This window comes from Thalia democratica, chromosome 4, assembly GCF_965202585.1.
Source record: "Thalia democratica chromosome 4, ktThaDemo2.hap1.1, whole genome shotgun sequence".
Classification (NCBI taxonomy): domain Eukaryota; kingdom Metazoa; phylum Chordata; class Thaliacea; order Salpida; family Salpidae; genus Thalia; species Thalia democratica.
Window position 1 is genome coordinate 8713678 of NC_139168.1, and position 8507 is coordinate 8722184.

The following is an 8507-nucleotide window of genomic DNA, read 5'->3' on the forward strand; positions in this document are numbered from 1 at the left end:
CAAATTTCAAAAACAAACATTACAAACAAGTTTTTTTTTTATGAAACAAATATTTATTTGCATCTTAAAAATGGAAATAAATTTTAAACTTTAAGTAAGTTAAGATTTAAAAGAGCCTGTTATAAAAAATAATAAAACATGTTCATCAAACATATACTTTTTTAAGTATTTGCAATTTATTACCAGTTTTACCTTTTTAGCTTTTGTAATAAAGTATATTTTCAGATTCTTTACAGGTTTTATTAAACATCAGAATTAATTTAAAGATCATGTAAGCAAAAATATTTGCTGTAAGCAAAATAGTTGGTGTGTTCTATCACAAACAAGTTTTTTTTTTACTAGCAACAAGAATAACTTAATGAATATTTTTATATATAAAATACACCAATGGCAAAAATATTTTTGCTTGTTTGTCTGTTTTTTTATTGAAGTTACAGCAACATCGTTTATTTCTTAATGTTTTACTTCAACTACAGTTATAAAACCTCACTTAAAATCAAATTCACAATCAATTTAGACTTTAATAAAAGTATATTTATGTTTTAAGTCAATTGTTTACAACAAAGTAAGCTAGCCTTTGTTTATAAGAGTAAAGTAAGTAGTAACTTTAAGAATACAAAACGAATTATTTACAATATTTAGGTTAATTATCATGAATAGTATTAAAGTTTTTTAAATTGTAAATGATAAATAGATTAAAAATTAAGTTCAGTAGTAATTTATGATAAAGTATTATAATTTAAGTTCCACCTAAAGTCTAATTTTATTGACTGTATAATAGAAATGTTATATAAGTTTGATGTCAAAATATATATTTGTTATGCTTTTTTTACTAAAAATTTTGTCCGATGATTACAAGAAGTTTTAAAACTAAATTAGTGGGTCAAACCTCTAGTATGCTTTAAAGGTCTTAATTAAATTTCAAAAGTACAAAATTAAATTTAATTTATAAACAAAAATATACTAATTGAAATATTTAATAAAATTATAAACTCATTATCTAAACTTTCTAATCGTTTTCATTATGAATTTAAGATACAAATTTTTTAAACAAAAAAACTTTTTATAGTACAATTAGACAAATTATTATGGTTATACGCATAAAGTTAAACGATTTACTTTCAAACTCATTGGTGAGAATTTACTCGTAAACAATATTTTGAAAAAATTTTAGGTTTTGGTAGTTATCTAACAATATCAACTATCTATAAAAAATGTTGTAATGAAAAATTCTTAAACTGAATCTAATATATTATCGTGATAGAAAGTTTTTTTGTTATGACCTGAAATAAAAATAAACAAAATTAATAATAAATCATAAAACGTAAGTTATAACATTGGTAGGTGACTAAATTTGTTGAGCATACAAATATAATATTACTACTTTTAATTAATATTCAAAGAACTCATAACAACGTTTGTGAAATCAAAGTGAGGACAAGTTTTACGAACAGCAAAATGACACATCATGACATTCAACCAATTTCTACAACGATTTTCACAAGCTACATAATTACAACTTAGCTGCGTGTAACTTGGGAAAGTCAGACATTTTAACATGATAGTCTTGTATCACTGAATTGAGACGCTAATATTCAAAGTTCGACGCTGAACGTTTTCGATGATTGATCTCGACAAAACGAAAAGTGATTATCTCCGTTGAAAGACGAAAAGTAGCCAAATTTCTAGTAGTAGCGAAAGAAGTCGTAGATTACCGATGAGCTATTTACAGCTTAATGTGCTGAGAACTACAATAAATCAAACTTGACTGAGATGTTAATACTTTGGCAGATTTTACTCGGCTTTTTGTGCTGTGGTCAAGAATTACTTGTTTTATTTTAAACTACAATAATTTTTGCTTTGTGTTAAGTATTTTAAAATTACTATTGAAGAAGTTATAGTAATAAAAGTATTAATGAAAACTTTTTATTTATAAACTTAACAGAGTTAATATATTTTATTATTATTATATAAATATTTTTTGGGCTTTGCTTTTTCATGACACTAAATGGACTATAGTAGTATTCTAAGGAGATTGTTTAAAAAGTAAATCAAGTAATAATGTTTATACTCAAGCAACTTGTGATAAAATTTGAAATTATTGCAAATTTATTGTCAATGTGATGGATCCAGGCATTAAATCCTAGGTCACTTAGATTGAAAGACAAATAACGAAGAGACGAAAAATAAAAAATAACAAAAAAGGTTCATGTTTTTGAAATAAAAGTAAAAGCATAGTTTAGTTTAATTTAAAATAGACTTTCAAAATGAATCTTAAAATGATTTTTGAAAGTTATTTTAAGACAAGCATCTGTCTTCATCTTAAATTGTCGAAGTTTAAAGAAAACTTAATTCTTATTACATTTCCCTACTTGAAGCTATTATATTAAATAAAGGATCATTTGAAGTAAATGTGCAATGCTTCTTCGGACTGAAGTAAATCTGCAGTGTTTCTTCAGACTAGCAGTAGACTTTTGGCGCCATTCATGTCAATCAAAACACTTTTCACAAATCTCATTCGGAAGCAAGTTGGTAGATAACAACACATTACATTAACTAACAAACTGTTTGTAGATAACACTAAACTAAAAAAATGCAAATAATAAACACCAAGGTTTTATGCTATAGTTTTGAGACTAATTTAAGTAAAAAACTCTTGTATTGAATTTATAAAAATATTTTCATACTTTTTACTTAAGTTTTAAGCAGTGTTAGCTACCTGATGTATTTCAAAGGGATTATTTAAAGATTCTTTTATAAAGATTGATTATGTAAGTTCATTTTGTTCAACTTTGTTCTATATGCCTGAAATTCTTTAATTGCTGCTTTTAGAAAATTAACTAAGTTCAATCTAAAATTGTGCTTTTCTTGAATTTATGTGTTTATAATATTGTATTCTTATTTGGTTTTAGTCTGTATTATGTGCATTACAATAAATTCGAGTTTTTTATAAGGAATTTAGTTGTATTCTAAAAAGTAGGTCTTTTTTTTATAAATGTCCACCTAATTTCTTAAATGAAAAATTCTGTTAATTAACATTTCAAACTTATTATATACTTTTACTTGTGATTTAGTTTAAAAGAATACAAGTATTAAAGCATTAAACAAACAGGCTTTAACCTTGCTGCTATACTAATGTGTTATCAATCAATTTTAACTGTTTTAGTTAGTGGTTAAGTGTTACGTTCCAAGTTATAATAACAAGTCTAAAAACTAGATGTTTTCAAACGATTTGTGTTATACTGATGTTAAAATATAAATTAACATTTTAAAAACATGTGTTTTGTATATTAAAACTTAAATAAACTAAATGAACACTTTTTTAATGTTTCACATTAATTAATAGTTAAAAAAAAATTGTTTCAAACGTTTTGTTAAGTTATAACCTATTAGTATTAGTTTTATTTACTAAACTGAAATTTTTATATAGTAAATAGTTTAATTCCATTTAAAAAAATTGTTTATATTAGATTGTGGTAAGCTATTTTTCAAGGGTCTTTAATTAAAAATAAGTTTCAAGCTAAATGTAAGCACCATTGTACTGTTTTTAAGTGTTATGTAAATACTTTTGTTTAAACTTTTTAAGATTTAAAACTTAATTAAGCTGTAATATTGATGCAGTCTATTGTACAAACTTAACATTAATTTACAAACTTTTTGTTTCTATTTATCGAAAACAATTTTTTATTACAGTTGATTGTCGTTTGGTAATAATTGCACTAGTACTTCTAACACAAAGAGATAAAAATAACTTCAGATTAGTTGTGTTTAAAAATGTGTAAAAAGCCCATTTTCAAGCACCTTGTATTTGAAAAGGCACGAAAAACTTGAAATAGTTGAACTTGACACTTTATGACGTCACATATAGCTGTTGTGGTGTCAATTGTTGTTGAGTGCCAATTGTGTCGCGTGGCTAACACTCGACAGTCAAGTTGTCAACGAATAAGTTGTGAAAATGATGGCTTAACTCGACAGCATTGCCACTAAAAATGTTGATTATGAAGTATTGTTTATATTTTAAGATAAAAGTCTATAGACATGCATAAATGGTTCAATATGCTAAAATGTTTTATATATAAATAATATTTTATTACGTTAATTTGTAACATAATCAGTTTTCTCTTTTTTTTTTCATTTCATATAATCAGTTTTATCTTTATTGCTTTAAGCGAACCTCATTCTTTTTTTAAAACCTGGTTATTTTTTGAGAAAATATGAAATTTTGTGAAAATGATGATGTGTTAATTGTTTAACCCTTAAACATAAAATTAAAAGTTTATTTATTAAAAAATCGTTTAGAAAACATAATATTAACCTTATAACAAAATTATATTCTTTTAAATATTTTTTAGGGTAGATGAGTTAACAATTTAAAAAAAAAAACAAAAAAAAGTTTTATTCAAAAAGTTTTTTAAATTTATGATGAAAAAAATCACCAATAAAAAATTTCAAATGTACTAAAGTTGCTAAAGTTGATTTATATTTTTAAGACATTAGAAACATTACAGCTGAATAAGTAACATTGAGTGTTCATGACTCTTATACGGTATCAATTTAAACATTAAAGTTTTTACTGAAAAACTAAGATACATGTGTGCACTTACCATCTTAATCCGCACAAAAAGTAAACATGCAAAATTAATACGTTACACGCGACAAACACACCACTTTGATGTTAAATTTTAATTTTTAAATACTTGAAAAACTACAGCTTAATATGTTACACTAAATGATCATGACTCTTACAAGATATTAATTCAAATACTAAATTATTTACTAAAAAAAATAATTAAAAAAAAAAAGAAACCACTTTGAAAATGCGAAATTTCTTGCAAGCTAAAATGTTTGGTGAAGTTGCAACAAGATTGTGCTGCCAAACAATACCTTCTAATTGCGTGTTATTACATATTTGCTTGTAGTTTTAATTTTGTTGTATTTCTGCGTACTTCGAACTTGGTGTAAAAACACGAAAACTTGAAAAAATCAAAAAGTTTCACACGATGTAGTAAATGTTTGAGTTGAGCAGAAAACAAGTTATTTTGTTATAGAAATTAGTTAGCTTTTAGATTTTTTGAAACTTCTAACTTTTATTTTAGTTATTCCTTAAAATATAAATACGTTTTTATATTCAAAGATAATTTATTTATTTTATAATTTTAATTGATCCCTTTTGAATTCTCTTTAGTAAATTAAAGTACAAAAATGATTGTTTCTAATATTTTTCCTTGACACTACTTTTAAAGGATTTTAAAACTAATGTAAGTGAAACAAATAAAACCTTTTTATTCATACTGAACTGTGTGAATTGGGCTCGCTCCCAATAATAAGCCTGAGCTACAAAAGGGTATCGACTCCAAACAAATATTTAAACTGATTATTTAAAATTAGACACTGTTAAGTAAACGAGTGTAAACCTCATAGCTTCCTGCTTTTAAATGTATTGACAAACTAATGCATTTAAGTTTACAGTTTACATTGATGGTTTATGAAAATGTACAGGTTTGTAAATATTGTTAACAACATTGTTATTTAGAACAACAAAATGTTGTTTTGTTTAAAAAACTACTCTAATTATTTTTATTTTGTTTTGGTATCTTATATTGCAGATATATAAAAATAAACAGTTAATTTACGTGATTATCAAAAAAAAAAAAGTTTTGGTTAACAAGTTCTACTTTTAGTATAGCTGTTGTTTTACTTTTAGAAACAGCAAAAAAATATCATTTAACATTATAAGTAAAAATTAATGAATTTTATAAACTAAAAATTAACTGTTGTTTGTTTTTATTTAGAAACTAACGGTCAAAAAAAAATCATATATTTTATAAATATCCTCCTTTCCCCTGTTGTTTTGTTGCACCCACTTACAAAACCACCCGCTTGAGTTCAGCGAATTCACAAAAAGCAAAAAAAAATCTGATTAAGCTGCTTTCTATTACAATATGATTAAGCTGGGTGCAATTTTGCTTCTACTTTGTATAGGCGTTACTTGCTTCATAAATAGGAAAGGGCTTTATAATATATTGTGTCATTATATATTTATATTTCTTTCTTATAATTTCGAAACAACTTTTTAATTTTTTTGAAATTCGTGTAATTAGTCTAAAATAGCTTTTTGATGAAAATGAAGTATATATGATTACTTATGTTTACGTTTTTTATTGTAAACATTTTTACACTGTTTAAAACTAGTTTTTTGTTTAATAATTCTAAAGAATAACCTTATTGCTTTTCTGTTTTAGGTTTTAAACTTCTTGTAACTTATCTTTAAAGTATATCGAGTGAAATTGAATATTTAAAAAATTTTCTCATCAAACCAAAAGATTCACACACTTGCAGTTGTAAAACTTTGTACCCACAATTTTCGACCCATTAAACACGTCATTTACCCGTCAAACAGTGCAACATTCCCGTTGTCAACAGGCGTCTCAGTGACTACCGTTGCTAAGTGCATCGTGATCACTCAATCGTTAAAAGGGACATCCCCTAGCAAGAAACTTAATATTGTTTGTTTTTGTTGCTAATCATAATCCCACCTAAAGTCTGAAGGATTTTAACAAAATAGAAAAATAGAATTTAATATTTTGTGCGAACTTATTGTGTTTAAATTATTTTTTACTCCAAATCACGCCTGTTTTTTCATTACCAGACATCAACAGTTTTGTTAAAATTATAAGATAAATCTTTTTATCAATGGCTTCTATTGCTTCTATAATGCTGTATTGTTCGAGTTTTAAAGCTTTTATATAAATCAGTTTCTTTAATAGAATTTAGTAGCGCAGAACAAAACGATCAACTTAACAAGAATCTATAATCAATTTAATTATATGTAATTATCTATTTATTTAAAGTGTATATTAATCAGAAAAATATCTTTAATTTTAAAACTGACGTTTATAGAAAACATTATTCCACTTATACATATGGAGAGCTGAATACTTGATGTTTTAGTATATTATTTTAATTCAATTCCAAAGTACATTTTAACAAATTTACTGACTAATAATTAAAAAAAAAATTTATTAATGTATGTTTTAAAAGTAAACCATACAATCTGTTTTTTTTTAAATTTGATTCAAAATATATAACAAAGCATTTTATTTCTACCAATTCCTAGTACTTATAGTCCTAAATAATATTAAAAAAGCTAAATAAAATAAAACAAAACAAAATTATTTTAGTAACAAAATTTAGTGCATATGAAAAGCTGAGTACTAGATGTTTTAGTATACCATTTTAATTCAATTCCAAAGTACGTTTAAACAAATTTACTGACTAATAATTTTGAAAAACTTTATTAAAGTATGTTTTAAAAGTACACAATACAGTCTATTTGTTTTTGAAACTTGTGTGAAAATATATAACAAGGTATTTTATTTCTACCAATTCCTAGTACTTATAGTCCTAAATAATATTAAAAAAAAACTAAATAAACAAAACAAAGTTATTTTAAATATTGAGCTAGCTTCTACCATAAAAACATTCAAAAAAGAACAATTATAGACAATACTGTCATGTGTACATAATACTTTTACAATAAGCAAATAGTCGAATAAAGCGTTATAGAAAAATGAGCTTTATCAAATTAAGTCGAAATTATAGTCCTTAAATTGATAGTTTTTTAGTGTAATATATTAAAAATTTTTTAACTTTAAGGGAACATCTATAGAGATAACAAGTATAGTTGTATATAATTATTCTGAATTTCACTACACTTCAAAAACTGTAGCCTTGCTTATTGTAAAATAAATACTGAGTACAATGCTTGAAGAATTAAAGTACACACCATAGGTTTAAAAAGACATTAAGTTAGAAGACTCAAAAACTGTAATAATGTTATTTTAATGACTTAATAGTTTCTAGCGTACTAATATAAGTTATAAACAAGATTATATATAAAAAAATAGTTAAACCTTTATTTAGTAAAAATATTTTAAATTTACAATTTATGATTTCTGAAAAAACTGTGAGTAAATGTAAGCACATGACTTTTTTTTGGTAATTTATTGTTGACATGCAAATAAATTTAAATAAAAATGATACATATTAGTATCATTAAAAATATTTTAAAATTTAAACACTTTGTTGTTACAGTCATTTAATACTGCAGATATTAACTAACTTTTTAAATTCTAAGTTGTACATTCAAAACAATCATGGGATAATTCGATCAGCAAAATAATTATATCTCAAAAAAAATTAGTACAAAGCCGTTCAATTTTCAGTACAAACCTACAAAAAACAAATCCTACAAAGTTTAACTAAGTTGGCTCAAAGTGTCATCGTAATTATCGGTAACTGAAGATTACAAAAAAACTGCTGAAAAGCTGTAATTTTGTTTCTGACGTCACTCTGGTCGTTGCTTTGTGACGTCGTTTAATAAGATATCCGATTTCACGGGTTAGCGCCAAATTTACCAGCAGTGAATATTGTGCGTAATTTTTTACCTTGTATATTTCTAATTGAGAACTTTGTGACAAGGTCGTTTGCATGAAGTCATAATGAAT